The 17,173-nt window shown below is 49.1% G+C and overlaps 1 protein-coding gene across 1 annotated transcript in view; it reads right to left on the bottom strand.

Annotated features, from left to right (window-relative positions):
- Positions 1-17,173, bottom strand: part of LOC306765710 (syntaxin-1B-like) — a gene marked incomplete at both ends in the record, with an annotated part of 139,875 nt that overhangs the window by 67,020 nt on the left and 55,682 nt on the right. The gene's annotated exons all lie outside the window — the stretch shown is intronic.

Below are 17,173 nucleotides of genomic sequence, written 5' to 3'. Positions count from 1 at the left end.
CTCATCACCATGAGAATCTCCCGTTCCACCTCATCACCATGAGAATCTCCCGTTCCACCACATCATGATGATAATCTCCCGTTCCATCTCATCATGAAAATCTCCCATTCCACCTCATCACTATGAGAATCTCATCATCCACCTCATCACCATGAGAATCTCATGTTCCACCTCATCATGATGAGAATCTCCCGTCCCACCTCATCACCATGAGAATCTCCCGTTCCACCTCATCACCATGAGAATCTCCCGTTCCACCTCATCACCATGAGAATCTCCCGTTCCACCTCATCATGAGAATCTCCCGTTCCACCTCATCACCATGAGAATCTCCCGTTCCACCTCAACATGAGAATCTCCCGTTCCACCTCATCATGATGAGAATCTTCCGTTCCACCTCATCACCATGAGAATCTCCCGTTCCACCACATCATGATGATAATCTCCCGTTCCATCTCATCATGATGAGAATCTCCCGTTCCACCTCATCACCATGAGAATCTCATGTTCCACCTCATCATGATGAGAATCTCCCGTTCAACCTCATCATGAGAATCTCATGTTCCACCTCATCACCATGAGAATCTCCCGTTCCACCTCATCATGAGAATCTCCCGTTCCACCTAATCATGATGAGAATCTCCCGTTCCACCTCATGATGAGAATCTCCCGTTCCACCTCATCACCATGAGAATCTCCCGTTCCACCTCATCACGATGAGAATCTCCCGTTCCACCACATCACGATGAGAATCTCCCGTTCCACCTCATCACCATGAGAATCTCCCGTTCCACCTCATCACCATGAGAATCTCCCGTTCCACCACATCACCATGAGAATCTCCCGTTCCACCTCATCACCATGAGAATCTCCCGTTCCACCTCATCACGATGAGAATCTCCCGTTCCACCTCGTCATGATGAGAATCTCCCGTTCCACCTCAACACCATGAGAAACTCCCGTTCCACCTCATCACCATGAGAATCTCCCATTCCACCACATCACCATGAGAATCTCCAGTTCCACCTCATCACCATAAGAATCTCCCGTTCCACCTCGTCATGATGAGAATCTCCCGTTCCACCTCAACACCATGAGAAACTCCCGTTCCACCTCATCACCATGAGAATCTCCCGTTCCACCTCATCACCCTGAGAATCTCCCGTTCCACCTCATCACCATGAGAATCTCCCGTTCCACCTCAACATGAGAATCTCCCATTCCACCTCATCACCATGATAATCTCCCGTTCCACCTCATCACCATGAGAATCTGCCGTTCCACCTCATCACCATGAGAATCTCCCGTTCCACCTCATCACCATGAGAATCTCCCGTTCCACCTCATCACCATGAGAATCTCCCGTTCCAGCTCATCACCACGAGAATCTCCTGTTCCACCTCAACATGAGAATCTCCCGTTCCACCTCATCATGATGAGAATCCACCTCATCACCATGAGAATCTCCTGTTCCACCTCAACATGAGAATTTCCCGTTCCACCTCATCACGATGAGAATCTCCCGTTCCACCTCATCACCATGAGAATCTCCCGTTCCACCTCATCACCATGAGAATCTCCCGTTCCACCACATCATGATGAGAATCTCCCGTTCCACCTCATCACCATGAGAATCTCCCGTTCCAGCTCAGCACCATGAGAATCTCCCATTCCACCTCATCACCATGAGAATCTCCCGTTCCAGCTCAGCACCATGAGAATCTCCCGTTCCACCTCATCACCATGAGAATCTCCCGTTCCACCACATCATGATGATAATCTCCCGTTCCATCTCATCATGATGAGAATCTCCCGTTCCACCTCATCACCATGAGAATCTCATGTTCCACCTCATCATGATGAGAATCTCCCGTTCAACCTCATCATGAGAATCTCATGTTCCACCTCATCACCATGAGAATCTCCCGTTCCACCACATCATGAGAATCTCCCGTTCCACCTAATCATGATGAGAATCTCCCGTTCCACCTCATCACCATGAGAATCTCCCGTTCCACCTCATCACGATGAGAATCTCCCGTTCCACCACATCACGATGAGAATCTCCCGTTCCACCTCATCACCATGAGAATCTCCCGTTCCACCTCATCACCATGAGAATCTCCCGTTCCACCACATCACCATGAGAATCTCCCGTTCCACCTCATCACCATGAGAATCTCCCGTTCCACCTCATCACCATGAGAATCTCCCGTTCCACCTCATCACCATGAGAATCTCCCGTTCCACCTCGTCATGATGAGAATCTCCCGTTCCACCTCAACACCATGAGAATCTCCCGTTCCACCTCATCATGAGAATCTCCCGTTCCACCTCATCACCATGAGAATCTCCCGTTCCACCTCAACATGAGAATCTCCCGTTCCACCTCATCATGATGAGAATCTTCCGTTCCACCTCATCACCATGAGAATCTCCCGTTCCACCACATCATGATGATAATCTCCCGTTCCATCTCATCATGATGAGAATCTCCCGTTCCACCTCATCACCATGAGAATCTCATGTTCCACCTCATCATGATGAGAATCTCCCGTTCAACCTCATCATGAGAATCTCATGTTCCACCTCATCACCATGAGAATCTCCCGTTCCACCTCATCATGAGAATCTCCCGTTCCACCTAATCATGATGAGAATCTCCCGTTCCACCTCATGATGAGAATCTCCCGTTCCACCTCATCACCATGAGAATCTCCCGTTCCACCTCATCACGATGAGAATCTCCCGTTCAACCACATCACGATGAGAATCTCCCGTTCCACCTCATCACCATGAAAATCTCCCGTTCCACCTCATCACCATGAGAATCTCCCGTTCCACCACATCACCATGAGAATCTCCCGTTCCACCTCATCACCATGAGAATCTCCCGTTCCACCTCATCACGATGAGAATCTCCCGTTCCACCTCGTCATGATGAGAATCTCCCGTTCCACCTCAACACCATGAGAAACTCCCGTTCCACCTCATCACCATGAGAATCTCCCATTCCACCACATCACCATGAGAATCTCCAGTTCCACCTCATCACCATAAGAATCTCCCGTTCCACCTCGTCATGATGAGAATCTCCCGTTCCACCTCAACACCATGAGAAACTCCCGTTCCACCTCATCACCATGAGAATCTCCCGTTCCACCTCATCACCCTGAGAATCTCCCGTTCCACCTCATCACCATGAGAATCTCCCGTTCCACCTCAACATGAGAATCTCCCATTCCACCTCATCACCATGATAATCTCCCGTTCCACCTCATCACCATGAGAATCTGCCGTTCCACCTCATCACCATGAGAATCTCCCGTTCCACCTCATCACCATGAGAATCTCCCGTTCCACCTCATCACCATGAGAATCTCCCGTTCCAGCTCATCACCACGAGAATCTCCTGTTCCACCTCAACATGAGAATCTCCCGTTCCACCTCATCATGATGAGAATCCACCTCATCACCATGAGAATCTCCTGTTCCACCTCAACATGAGAATTTCCCGTTCCACCTCATCATGATGAGAATCTCCCGTTCCACCTCATCACCATGAGAATCTCCCGTTCCACCTCATCACCATGAGAATCTCCCGTTCCACCACATCATGATGAGAATCTCCCGTTCCACCTCATCACCATGAGAATCTCCCGTTCCAGCTCAGCACCATGAGAATCTCCCATTCCACCTCATCACCATGAGAATCTCCCGTTCCAGCTCAGCACCATGAGAATCTCCCGTTCCACCTCATCACCATGAGAATCTCCCGTTCCACCACATCATGATGATAATCTCCCGTTCCATCTCATCATGATGAGAATCTCCCGTTCCACCTCATCACCATGAGAATCTCATGTTCCACCTCATCATGATGAGAATCTCCCGTTCAACCTCATCATGAGAATCTCATGTTCCACCTCATCACCATGAGAATCTCCCGTTCCACCACATCATGAGAATCTCCCGTTCCACCTAATCATGATGAGAATCTCCCGTTCCACCTCATCACCATGAGAATCTCCCGTTCCACCTCATCACGATGAGAATCTCCCGTTCCACCACATCACGATGAGAATCTCCCGTTCCACCTCATCACCATGAGAATCTCCCGTTCCACCTCATCACCATGAGAATCTCCCGTTCCACCACATCACCATGAGAATCTCCCGTTCCACCTCATCACCATGAGAATCTCCCGTTCCACCTCATCACGATGAGAATCTCCCGTTCCACCTCATCACCATGAGAATCTCCCGTTCCACCTCGTCATGATGAGAATCTCCCGTTCCACCTCAACACCATGAGAAACTCCCGTTCCACCTCATCACCATGAGAATCTCCCATTCCACCACATCACCATGAGAATCTCCCGTTCCACCTCATCACCATAAGAATCTCCCGTTCCACCTCATCACCATGAGAATCTCCCGTTCCACCTCGTCATGATGAGAATCTCCCGTTCCACCTCAACACCATGAGAAACTCCCGTTCCACCTCATCACCATGAGAATCTCCCGTTCCACCTCAACATGAGAATCTCCCATTCCACCTCATCACCATGATAATCTCCCGTTCCACCTCATCACCATGAGAATCTGCCGTTCCACCTCATCACCATGAGAATCTCCCGTTCCACCTCATCACCATGAGAATCTCCCGTTCCACCTCATCACCATGAGAATCTCCCGTTCCACCTCACCACCACGAGAATCTCCTGTTCCACCTCAACATGAGAATCTCCCGTTCCACCTCATCATGATGAGAATCCACCTCATCACCATGAGAATCTCCTGTTCCACCTCAACATGAGAATCTCCCGTTCCACCTCATCATGATGAGAATCTCCCGTTCCACCTCATCACCATGAGAATCTCCCGTTCCACCTCATCACCATGAGAATCTCCCGTTCCACCTCATCACCATGAGAATCTCCCGTTCCAGCTCAGCACCATGAGAATCTCCCATTCCACCTCATCACCATGAGAATCTCCCGTTCCAGCTCAGCACCATGAGAATCTCCCGTTCCACCTCATCACCATGAGAATCTCCCGTTCCACCACATCATGATGATAATCTCCCGTTCCATCTCATCATGATGAGAATCTCCCGTTCCACCTCATCACCATGAGAATCTCATGTTCCACCTCATCATGATGAGAATCTCCCGTTCAACCTCATCATGAGAATCTCATGTTCCACCTCATCACCATGAGAATCTCCCGTTCCACCTCATCATAAGAATCTCCCGTTCCACCTCATGATGAGAATCTCCCGTTCCACCTCATCACCATGAGAATCTCCCGTTCCACCTCATCACGATGAGAATCTCCCGTTCCACCACATCACGATGAGAATCTCCCGTTCCACCTCATCACCATGAGAATCTCCCGTTCCACCACATCACCATGAGAATCTCCCGTTCCACCTCATCACCATGAGAATCTCCCGTTCCACCTCATCACGATGAGAATCTCCCGTTCCACCTCATCACCATGAGAATCTCCCGTTCCACCTCGTCATGATGAGAATCTCCCGTTCCACCTCAACACCATGAGAAACTCCCGTTCCACCTCATCACCATGAGAATCTCCCATTCCACCACATCACCATGAGAATCTCCCGTTCCACCTCATCACCATAAGAATCTCCCGTTCCACCTCATCACCATGAGAATCTCCCGTTCCACCTCGTCATGATGAGAATCTCCCGTTCCACCTCAACACCATGAGAAACTCCCGTTCCACCTCATCACCATGAGAATCTCCCGTTCCACCTCATCACCATGAGAATCTCCCGTTCCACCTCATCACCATGAGAATCTCCCGTTCCACCTCATCACCATGATAATCTCCCGTTCCACCTCATCACCATGAGAATCTCCTGTTCCACCTCAACATGAGAATCTCCCGTTCCACCTCATCATGATGAGAATCCACCTCATCACCATGAGAATCTCCTGTTCCACCTCAACATGAGAATCTCCCGTTCCACCTCATCATGATGAGAATCTCCCGTTCCACCTCATCACCATGAGAATCTCCCGTTCCACCTCATCACCATGAGAATCTCCCGTTCCACCACATCATGATGAGAATCTCCCGTTCCACCTCATCACCATGAGAATCTCCCGTTCCACCACATCATGATGAGAATCTCCCGTTCCACCTCATCACCATGAGAATCTCCCGTTCCAGCTCAGCACCATGAGAATCTCCCATTCCACCTCATCACCATGAGAATCTCCCGTTCCAGCTCAGCACCATGAGAATCTCCCGTTCCACCTCATCACCATGAGAATCTCCTGTTCCACCACATCATGATGATAATCTCCCGTTCCATCTCATCATGATGAGAATCTCCCGTTCCACCTCATCACCATGAGAATCTCATGTTCCACCTCATCATGATGAGAATCTCCCGTTCAACCTCATCATGAGAATCTCATGTTCCACCTCATCACCATGAGAATCTCCCGTTCCACCTCATCATAAGAATCTCCCGTTCCACCTCATGATGAGAATCTCCCGTTCCACCTCATCACCATGAGAATCTCCCGTTCCACCTCATCACGATGAGAATCTCCCGTTCCACCACATCACGATGAGAATCTCCCGTTCCACCTCATCACCATGAGAATCTCCCGTTCCACCACATCACCATGAGAATCTCCCGTTCCACCTCATCACCATGAGAATCTCCCGTTCCACCTCATCACCATGAGAATCTCCCGTTCCACCTCATCACCATGAGAATCTCCCGTTCCACCTCGTCATGATGAGAATCTCCCGTTCCACCTCAACACCATGAGAAACTCCCGTTCCACCTCATCACCATGAGAATCTCCCATTCCACCACATCACCATGAGAATCTCCCGTTCCACCTCATCACCATAAGAATCTCCCGTTCCACCTCATCACCATGAGAATCTCCCGTTCCACCTCGTCATGATGAGAATCTCCCGTTCCACCTCAACACCATGAGAAACTCCCGTTCCACCTCATCACCATGAGAATCTCCCGTTCCACCTCATCACCATGAGAATCTCCCGTTCCACCTCATCACCATGAGAATCTCCCGTTCCACCTCATCACCATGATAATCTCCCGTTCCACCTCATCACCATGAGAATCTCCTGTTCCACCTCAACATGAGAATCTCCCGTTCCACCTCATCATGATGAGAATCCACCTCATCACCATGAGAATCTCCTGTTCCACCTCAACATGAGAATCTCCCGTTCCACCTCATCATGATGAGAATCTCCCGTTCCACCTCATCACCATGAGAATCTCCCGTTCCACCTCATCACCATGAGAATCTCCCGTTCCACCACATCATGATGAGAATCTCCCGTTCCACCTCATCACCATGAGAATCTCCCGTTCCAGCTCAGCACCATGAGAATCTCCCATTCCACCTCATCACCATGAGAATCTCCCGTTCCAGCTCAGCACCATGAGAATCTCCCGTTCCACCTCATCACCATGAGAATCTCCCGTTCCAGCTCAGCACCATGAGAATCTCCCGTTCCACCACATCATGATGAGAATCTCCCGTTCCACCACATCATGATGAGAATCTCCCGTTCCACCTCATCACCATGAGAATCTCCCGTTCCACCTCATCACGATGAGAATCTCCCGTTCCACCTCATCACGATGAGAATCTCCCGTTCCACCACATCACCATGAGAATCTCCCGTTCCACCTCATCATGATGAGAATCTCCCGTTCCACCTCATCACCATGAGAATCTCCAGTTCCACCACATCATGATGAGAATCTCCCGTTCCACCTCATCACCATGAGAATCTCCCGTTCCACCTCATCACCATGAGAATCTCCCGTTCCACCACATCACCATGAGAATCTCCCGTTCCACCTCATCACCATGAGAATCTCCCGTTCCACCTCATCACCATGAGAATCTCCCGTTCCACCACATCATGATGAGAATCTCCCGTTCCACCTCATCACCATGAGAATCTCCCGTTCCACCTCGTCATGATGAGAATCTCCCGTTCCACCTCGTCACGATGAGAATCTCCCGTTCCACCTCATCACCATGAGAATCTCCCGTTCCACCTCATCATGATGAGAATCTCCCGTTCCACCTCATCATGATGAGAATCTCCCGTTCCACCTCATCACCATGAGAATCTCCCGTTCCACCTCATCACCATGAGAATCTCCCTTTCCACCTCATCACCATTAGAATATCCCGTTCCACCTCATCATGAGAATCTCCCGTTCCACCTCATCACGATGAGAATCTCCCGTTCCACCTCATCACCATGAGAATCTCCCGTTCCACCTCATCACCATGAGAATCTCCCGTTCCACCTCATCACCATGAGAATCTCCCGTTCCACCTCAGCACCATGAGAATCTCCCGTTCCACCTCATCACCATGAGAATCTCCCGTTCCACCTCATCACCATGAGAATCTCCCGTTCCACCTCATCACCATGAGAATCTCCCGTTCCACCTCATCACCATGAGAATCTCCCGTTCCACCTCATCACGATGAGAATCTCCCGTTCCACCTCATCACCATGAGAATCTCCCGTTCCACCTCATCACCATGAGAATCTCCCGTTCCACCTCATCACCATGAGAATCTCCCGTTCCACCTCAGCACCATGAGAATCTCCCGTTCCACCACATCATGATGAGAATCTCCCGTTCCACCTCATCACCATGAGAATCTCCCGTTCCACCTCATCACCATGAGAATCTCCCGTTCCACCTCAACACCATGAGAATCTCCCGTTCCACCTCAACACCATGAGAAACTCCCGTTCCACCTCAACACCATGAGAAACTCCCATTCCACCTCATCACCATGAGAATCTCCCGTTCCACCTCATCACCATGAGAATCTCCCGTTCCACCTCATCACCATGAGAATCTCCCGTTCCACCTCAACACCATGAGAAACTCCCGTTCCACCTCAACACCATGAGAAACTCCCGTTCCACCTCAACACCATGAGAAACTCCCGTTCCACCTCATCACCATGAGAATCTCCCGTTCCACCTCATCACCATGAGAAACTCCCGTTCCACCTCATCACCATGAGAATCTCCCGTTCCACCTCGTCATGATGAGAATCTCCCGTTCCACCTCAACACCATGAGAATCTCCCGTTTCAATAATGTTTATTTTCCTTATCCTTATCTTATGTTAACAAACATGGTGATGACAAGTAGTCTCAGCATTAGTTCCTTGTTTTGCAACTTACAATAAAAACGTTAGCTGTTAATGTGTTAAGCGACAGTTTCAGTGTTAATATAATTTAATCGTTAATATCAGAAGCAGCTACTAGCATTACCTTCTTATGGCAGCAATATAACCTCAACTAAATGTTTTACTTGGTTTTTACTTTCTCTCCTTGCTGTTGAACATCGTGTCATTTCCATTCATGTTGTTATGGTACCATTTAGTCGTCTTAGGTAAAGATGTGGCAAAAATGGAAACCGTGCAGTGCAGAGATGTAAAACACTAAATTAATCCCAAATGCGGGTCCATGGGCAGAAAGACATTATTGGTGAGGAATTTCAGTGTTATTCTGATTCATCATCATCAGATTATTCTATTCTACAGTCACTCAGCAGACGCTGCTATCCAAAGCGACTTACATGTGATACCTCATCAACTAGCCGCAGGGATTAGCCTGATAGGCATGTCTTTAGGGTGGAAGGAACCCGCAGAACTCACACAGACACAGGAGAACATGCACCGTTCAAACGCCCTGCCGAGACTTGAACTAGCGACCTACTTGGGAGGCGCTAAGCACTACTCCGCTGACATGATGAGTGGAAGGATGTGATAATGATCAGATAACTGATGTAAACACAGAGCAGATCTGTAAACTGAAATGCAAAGTATAATTAACTCAAGGTGAAACAGTTTCATATCTTACAGATTAGCTTCACATTTCATCCGACAGATTTGATCATAATCTGGTTTCTGGAGGTGGCCAGGAGGAGGAGGAGGAGGAGGAGGAGGTCTGGGGGTCCACCAGGGTCTCTGGGGGTCTACCAGGGTCTCTGGGGGTCCACCAGGGTCTCTGGGGGTCTACCAGGGTCTCTGGGGGTCCACCAGGGTCTCTGGGGGTCTACCAGGGTCTCTGGGGGTCCACCAGGGTCTCTGGGGGTCTACCAGGGTCTCTGGGGGTCCACCAGGGTCTCTGGGGGTCTACCAGGGTCTCTGGTGGTCTACCAGGGTCTCTGGGGGTCCACCAGGGTCTCTGGGGGTCTACCAGGGTCTCTGGGGGTCCACCAGGGTCTCTGGGGGTCCACCAGGGTCTCTGGTGGTCTATCAGGGTCTCTGGGGGTCTACCACGGTCTCTGGGGGTCCACCAGGGTCTCTGGTGGTCTACCAGGGTCTCTGGGGGTCCACCAGGGTCTCTGGTGGTCTACCAGGGTCTCTGGGGGTCTACCACGGTCTTTGGGGGTCCACCAGGGTCTCTGGGGGTCTACCACGGTCTCTGGTGGTCTACCAGGGTCTCTGGGGGTCCACCAGAGTCTTAGAGGGTGGGGGTTCTAGACCTGATGAAGACCTGGACCTGATGAAGACCTGGACCTGATGAAGATCTGATCCTGATGAAGACCTGATCCTGATGAAGACCTGGACCTGATGAAGACCTGATCCTGATGAAGACCTGGACCTGATGAAGATCTGATCCTGATGAAGACCTGATCCTGATGAAGACCTGATCCTGATGAAGACCTGGACCTGATGAAGACCTGATCCTGATGAAGACCTGATCCTGATGAAGACCTGATCCTGATGAAGACCTGGACCTGATGAAGACCTGGACCTGATGAAGACCTGATCCTGATGAAGACCTGGACCTGATGAAGATCTGATCCTGATGAAGACCTGGACCTGATGAAGACCTGGACCTGATGAAGACCTGGACCTGATGAAGATCTGATCCTGATGAAGACCTGATCCTGATGAAGACCTGATCCTGATGAAGACCTGGACCTGATGAAGATCTGATCCTGATGAAGACCTGGACATGATGAAGATCTGATCCTGATGAAGACCTGGACCTGATGAAGACCTGGACCTGATGAAGACCTGGACCTGATGAAGATCTGATCCTGATGAAGACCTGATCCTGATGAAGACCTGATCCTGATGAAGACCTGGACCTGATGAAGACCTGGACCTGATGAAGACCTGATCCTGATGAAGACCTGATCCTGATGAAGACCTGGACCTGATGAGGATCTGATCCTGATGAAGACCTGGACCTGATGAAGACCTGATCCTGATGAAGACCTGGACCTGATGAAGACCTGGACCTGATGAAGACCTGATCCTGATGAAGACCTGGACCTGATGAAGACCTGGACCTGATGAAGACCTGATCCTGATGAAGACCTGGACCTGATGAAGATCTGATCCTGATGAAGACCTGGACCTGATGAAGACCTGATCCTGATGAAGACCTGATCCTGATGAAGACCTGGACCTGATGAAGACCTGATCCTGATGAAGACCTGGACCTGATGAAGACCTGATCCTGATGAAGACCTGATCCTGATGAAGACCTGGACCTGATGAAGACCTGATCCTGATGAAGACCTGGACCTGATGAAGACCTGATCCTGATGAAGACCTGGACCTGATGAAGATCTGATCCTGATGAAGACCTGATCCTGATGAAGACCTGGACCTGATGAAGATCTGATCCTGATGAAGACCTGGACCTGATGAAGACCTGATCCTGATGAAGATCTGATCCTGATGAAGACCTGATCCTGATGAAGACCTGGACCTGATGAAGACCTGATCCTGATGAAGACCTGGACCTGATGAAGACCTGATCCTGATGAAGACCTGGACCTGATGAAGACCTGATCCTGATGAAGACCTGGACCTGATGAAGATCTGATCCTGATGAAGACCTGGACCTGATGAAGATCTGATCCTGATGAAGACCTGGACCTGATGAAGATCTGATCCTGATGAAGACCTGGACCTGATGAAGATCTGATCCTGATGAAGACCTGATCCTGATGAAGACCTGGACCTGATGAAGACCTGATCCTGATGAAGACCTGGACCTGATGAAGACCTGATCCTGATGAAGACCTGATCCTGATGAAGACCTGATCCTGATGAAGACCTGGACCTGATGAAGATCTGATCCTGATGAAGACCTGGACCTGATGAAGATCTGATCCTGATGAAGATCTGATCCTGATGAAGACCTGGACCTGATGAAGACCTGATCCTGATGAAGATCTGATCCTGATGAAGACCTGGACCTGATGAAGATCTGATCCTGATGAAGACCTGATCCTGATGAAGACCTGATCCTGATGAAGATCTGATCCTGATGAAGACCTGGACCTGATGAAGATCTGATCCTGATGAAGATCTGATCCTGATGAAGACCTGGACCTGATGAAGATCTGATCCTGATGAAGACCTGATCCTGATGAAGACCTGGACCTGATGAAGATCTGATCCTGATGAAGACCTGATCCTGATGAAGACCTGGACCTGATGAAGATCTGATCCTGATGAAGACCTGATCCTGATGAAGATCTGATCCTGATGAAGACCTGATCCTGATGAAGATCTGATCCTGATGAAGACCTGATCCTGATGAAGACCTGGACCTGATGAAGATCTGATCCTGATGAAGACCTGGACCTGATGAAGATCTGATCCTGATGAAGACCTGATCCTGATGAAGACCTGGACCTGATGAAGATCTGATCCTGATGAAGACCTGATCCTGATGAAGATCTGATCCTGATGAAGACCTGATCCTGATGAAGACCTGGACCTGATGAAGACCTGATCCTGATGAAGACCTGGACCTGATGAAGACCTGATCCTGATGAAGACCTGGACCTGATGAAGACCTGGACCTGATGAAGATCTGATCCTGATGAAGACCTGGACCTGATGAAGATCTGATCCTGATGAAGACCTGGACCTGATGAAGACCTGGACCTGATGAAGATCTGATCCTGATGAAGACCTGATCCTGATGAAGACCTGGACCTGATGAAGACCTGATCCTGATGAAGACCTGGACCTGATGAAGACCTGATCCTGATGAAGACCTGATCCTGATGAAGATCTGATCCTGATGAAGATCTGATCCTGATGAAGACCTGGACCTGATGAAGACCTGATCCTGATGAAGATCTGATCCTGATGAAGACCTGGACCTGATGAAGATCTGATCCTGATGAAGACCTGATCCTGATGAAGACCTGATCCTGATGAAGATCTGATCCTGATGAAGACCTGGACCTGATGAAGATCTGATCCTGATGAAGATCTGATCCTGATGAAGACCTGGACCTGATGAAGATCTGATCCTGATGAAGACCTGATCCTGATGAAGACCTGGACCTGATGAAGATCTGATCCTGATGAAGACCTGATCCTGATGAAGACCTGGACCTGATGAAGACCTGATGAAGATCTGATCCTGATGAAGATCTGATCCTGATGAAGACCTGGACCTGATGAAGACCTGATCCTGATGAAGACCTGGACCTGATGAAGACCTGATCCTGATGAAGATCTGATCCTGATGAAGACCTGATCCTGATGAAGACCTGATCCTGATGAAGACCTGGACCTGATGAAGACCTGATCCTGATGAAGACCTGATCCTGATGAAGACCTGATCCTGATGAAGACCTGGACCTGATGAAGACCTGGACCTGATGAAGACCTGGACCTGATGAAGATCTGATCCTGATGAAGATCTGATCCTGATGAAGATCTGATCCTGATGAAGACCTGATCCTGATGAAGACCTGGACCTGATGAAGACCTGGACCTGATGAAGACCTGGACCTGATGAAGATCTGATCCTGATGAAGATCTGATCCTGATGAAGATCTGATCCTGATGAAGACCTGATCCTGATGAAGACCTGGACCTGATGAAGACCTGGACCTGATGAAGACCTGGACCTGATGAAGATCTGATCCTGATGAAGACCTGATCCTGATGAAGACCTGGACCTGATGAAGACCTGATCCTGATGAAGATCTGATCCTGATGAAGATCTGATCCTGATGAAGACCTGATCCTGATGAAGATCTGATCCTGATGAAGACCTGATCCTGATGAAGACCTGGACCTGATGAAGACCTGATCCTGATGAAGATCTGATCCTGATGAAGACCTGGACCTGATGAAGACCTGGACCTGATGAAGATCTGATCCTGATGAAGACCTGGACCTGATGAAGACCTGATCCTGATGAAGACCTGATCCTGATGAAGACCTGGACCTGATGAAGACCTGATCCTGATGAAGACCTGATCCTGATGAAGACCTGATCCTGATGAAGACCTGATCCTGATGAAGACCTGGACCTGATGAAGACCTGACCTGATGAAGACCTGACCTGATGAAGACCTGGACCTGATGAAGACCTGGACCTGATGAAGATCTGATCCTGATGAAGACCTGATCCTGATGAAGACCTGGACCTGATGAAGACCTGATCCTGATGAAGATCTGATCCTGATGAAGACCTGATCCTGATGAAGACCTGGACCTGATGAAGACCTGATCCTGATGAAGATCTGATCCTGATGAAGACCTGATCCTGATGAAGACCTGATCCTGATGAAGACCTGGACCTGATGAAGACCTGATCCTGATGAAGACCTGATCCTGATGAAGACCTGATCCTGATGAAGACCTGATCCTGATGAAGACCTGGACCTGATGAAGACCTGATCCTGATGAAGACCTGATCCTGATGAAGACCTGATCCTGATGAAGACCTGATCCTGATGAAGACCTGGACCTGATGAAGATCTGATCCTGATGAAGACCTGGACCTGATGAAGATCTGATCCTGATGAAGACCTGATCCTGATGAAGACCTGGACCTGATGAAGATCTGATCCTGATGAAGACCTGATCCTGATGAAGATCTGATCCTGATGAAGACCTGATCCTGATGAAGACCTGATCCTGATGAAGACCTGATCCTGATGAAGATCTGATCCTGATGAAGACCTGATCCTGATGAAGATCTGATCCTGATGAAGACCTGATCCTGATGAAGACCTGATCCTGATGAAGATCTGATCCTGATGAAGACCTGGACCTGATGAAGACCTGATCCTGATGAAGACCTGGACCTGATGAAGACCTGATCCTGATGAAGACCTGATCCTGATGAAGACCTGGACCTGATGAAGACCTGATCCTGATGAAGACCTGGACCTGATGAAGACCTGATCCTGATGAAGACCTGATCCTGATGAAGATCTGATCCTGATGAAGACCTGGACCTGATGAAGATCTGATCCTGATGAAGATCTGATCCTGATGAAGACCTGGACCTGATGAAGATCTGATCCTGATGAAGATCTGATCCTGATGAAGATCCTGATCCTGATGAAGACCTGGACCTGATGAAGATCTGATCCTGATGAAGACCTGATCCTGATGAAGACCTGATCCTGATGAAGATCTGATCCTGATGAAGACCTGATCCTGATGAAGACCTGGACCTGATGAAGACCTGATCCTGATGAAGACCTGGACCTGATGAAGACCTGATCCTGATGAAGACCTGATCCTGATGAAGACCTGGACCTGATGAAGACCTGGACCTGATGAAGACCTGGACCTGATGAAGACCTGGACCTGATGAAGATCTGATCCTGATGAAGACCTGATCCTGATGAAGACCTGGACCTGATGAAGACCTGATCCTGATGAAGATCTGATCCTGATGAAGACCTGATCCTGATGAAGACCTGGACCTGATGAAGACCTGATCCTGATGAAGATCTGATCCTGATGAAGACCTGATCCTGATGAAGACCTGATCCTGATGAAGACCTGGACCTGATGAAGACCTGATCCTGATGAAGACCTGATCCTGATGAAGACCTGATCCTGATGAAGACCTGACCTGATGAAGACCTGATCCTGATGAAGACCTGATCCTGATGAAGACCTGATCCTGATGAAGACCTGACCTGATGAAGACCTGATCCTGATGAAGACCTGGACCTGATGAAGACTGATCCTGATGAAGACCTGATCCTGATGAAGACCTGACCTGATGAAGACTGATCCTGATGAAGACCTGATCCTGATGAAGATCTGATCCTGATGAAGACCTGATCCTGATGAAGACCTGATCCTGATGAAGACCTGATCCTGATGAAGACCTGATCCTGATGAAGATCTGATCCTGATGAAGACCTGATCCTGATGAAGATCTGATCCTGATGAAGACCTGATCCTGATGAAGACCTGATCCTGATGAAGATCTGATCCTGATGAAGACCTGGACCTGATGAAGACCTGATCCTGATGAAGACCTGGACCTGATGAAGACCTGATCCTGATGAAGACCTGATCCTGATGAAGACCTGACCTGATGAAGACCTGATCCTGATGAAGACCTGGACCTGATGAAGACCTGATCCTGATGAAGACCTGATCCTGATGAAGATCTGATCCTGATGAAGACCTGGACCTGATGAAGATCTGATCCTGATGAAGATCTGATCCTGATGAAGACCTGGACCTGATGAAGATCTGATCCTGATGAAGACCTGATCCTGATGAAGACCTGATCCTGATGAAGACCTGACCTGATGAAGACCTGATCCTGATGAAGACCTGGACCTGATGAAGACCTGATCCTGATGAAGATCTGATCCTGATGAAGACCTGATCCTGATGAAGACCTGGACCTGATGAAGACCTGATCCTGATGAAGACCTGATCCTGATGAAGACCTGATCCTGATGAAGACCTGATCCTGATGAAGACCTGGACCTGATGAAGACCTGATCCTGATGAAGACCTGATCCTGATGAAGACCTGGACCTGATGAAGACCTGATCCTGATGAAGACCTGGACCTGATGAAGACCTGATCCTGATGAAGACCTGATCCTGATGAAGACCTGGACCTGATGAAGACCTGATCCTGATGAAGATCTGATCCTGATGAAGACCTGATCCTGATGAAGACCTGGACCTGATGAAGACCTGATCCTGATGAAGATCTGATCCTGATGAAGACCTGATCCTGATGAAGACCTGGACCTGATGAAGACCTGATCCTGATGAAGACCTGATCCTGATGAAGGACCTGGACCTGATGAAGACCTGATCCTGATGAAGAC

Source organism: Telmatherina bonti (assembly GCF_933228915.1).
Source record: "Telmatherina bonti genome assembly, chromosome: 14".
NCBI lineage: Eukaryota > Metazoa > Chordata > Actinopteri > Atheriniformes > Telmatherinidae > Telmatherina > Telmatherina bonti.
This window is presented reverse-complemented; position numbering and strand designations above follow the sequence as displayed.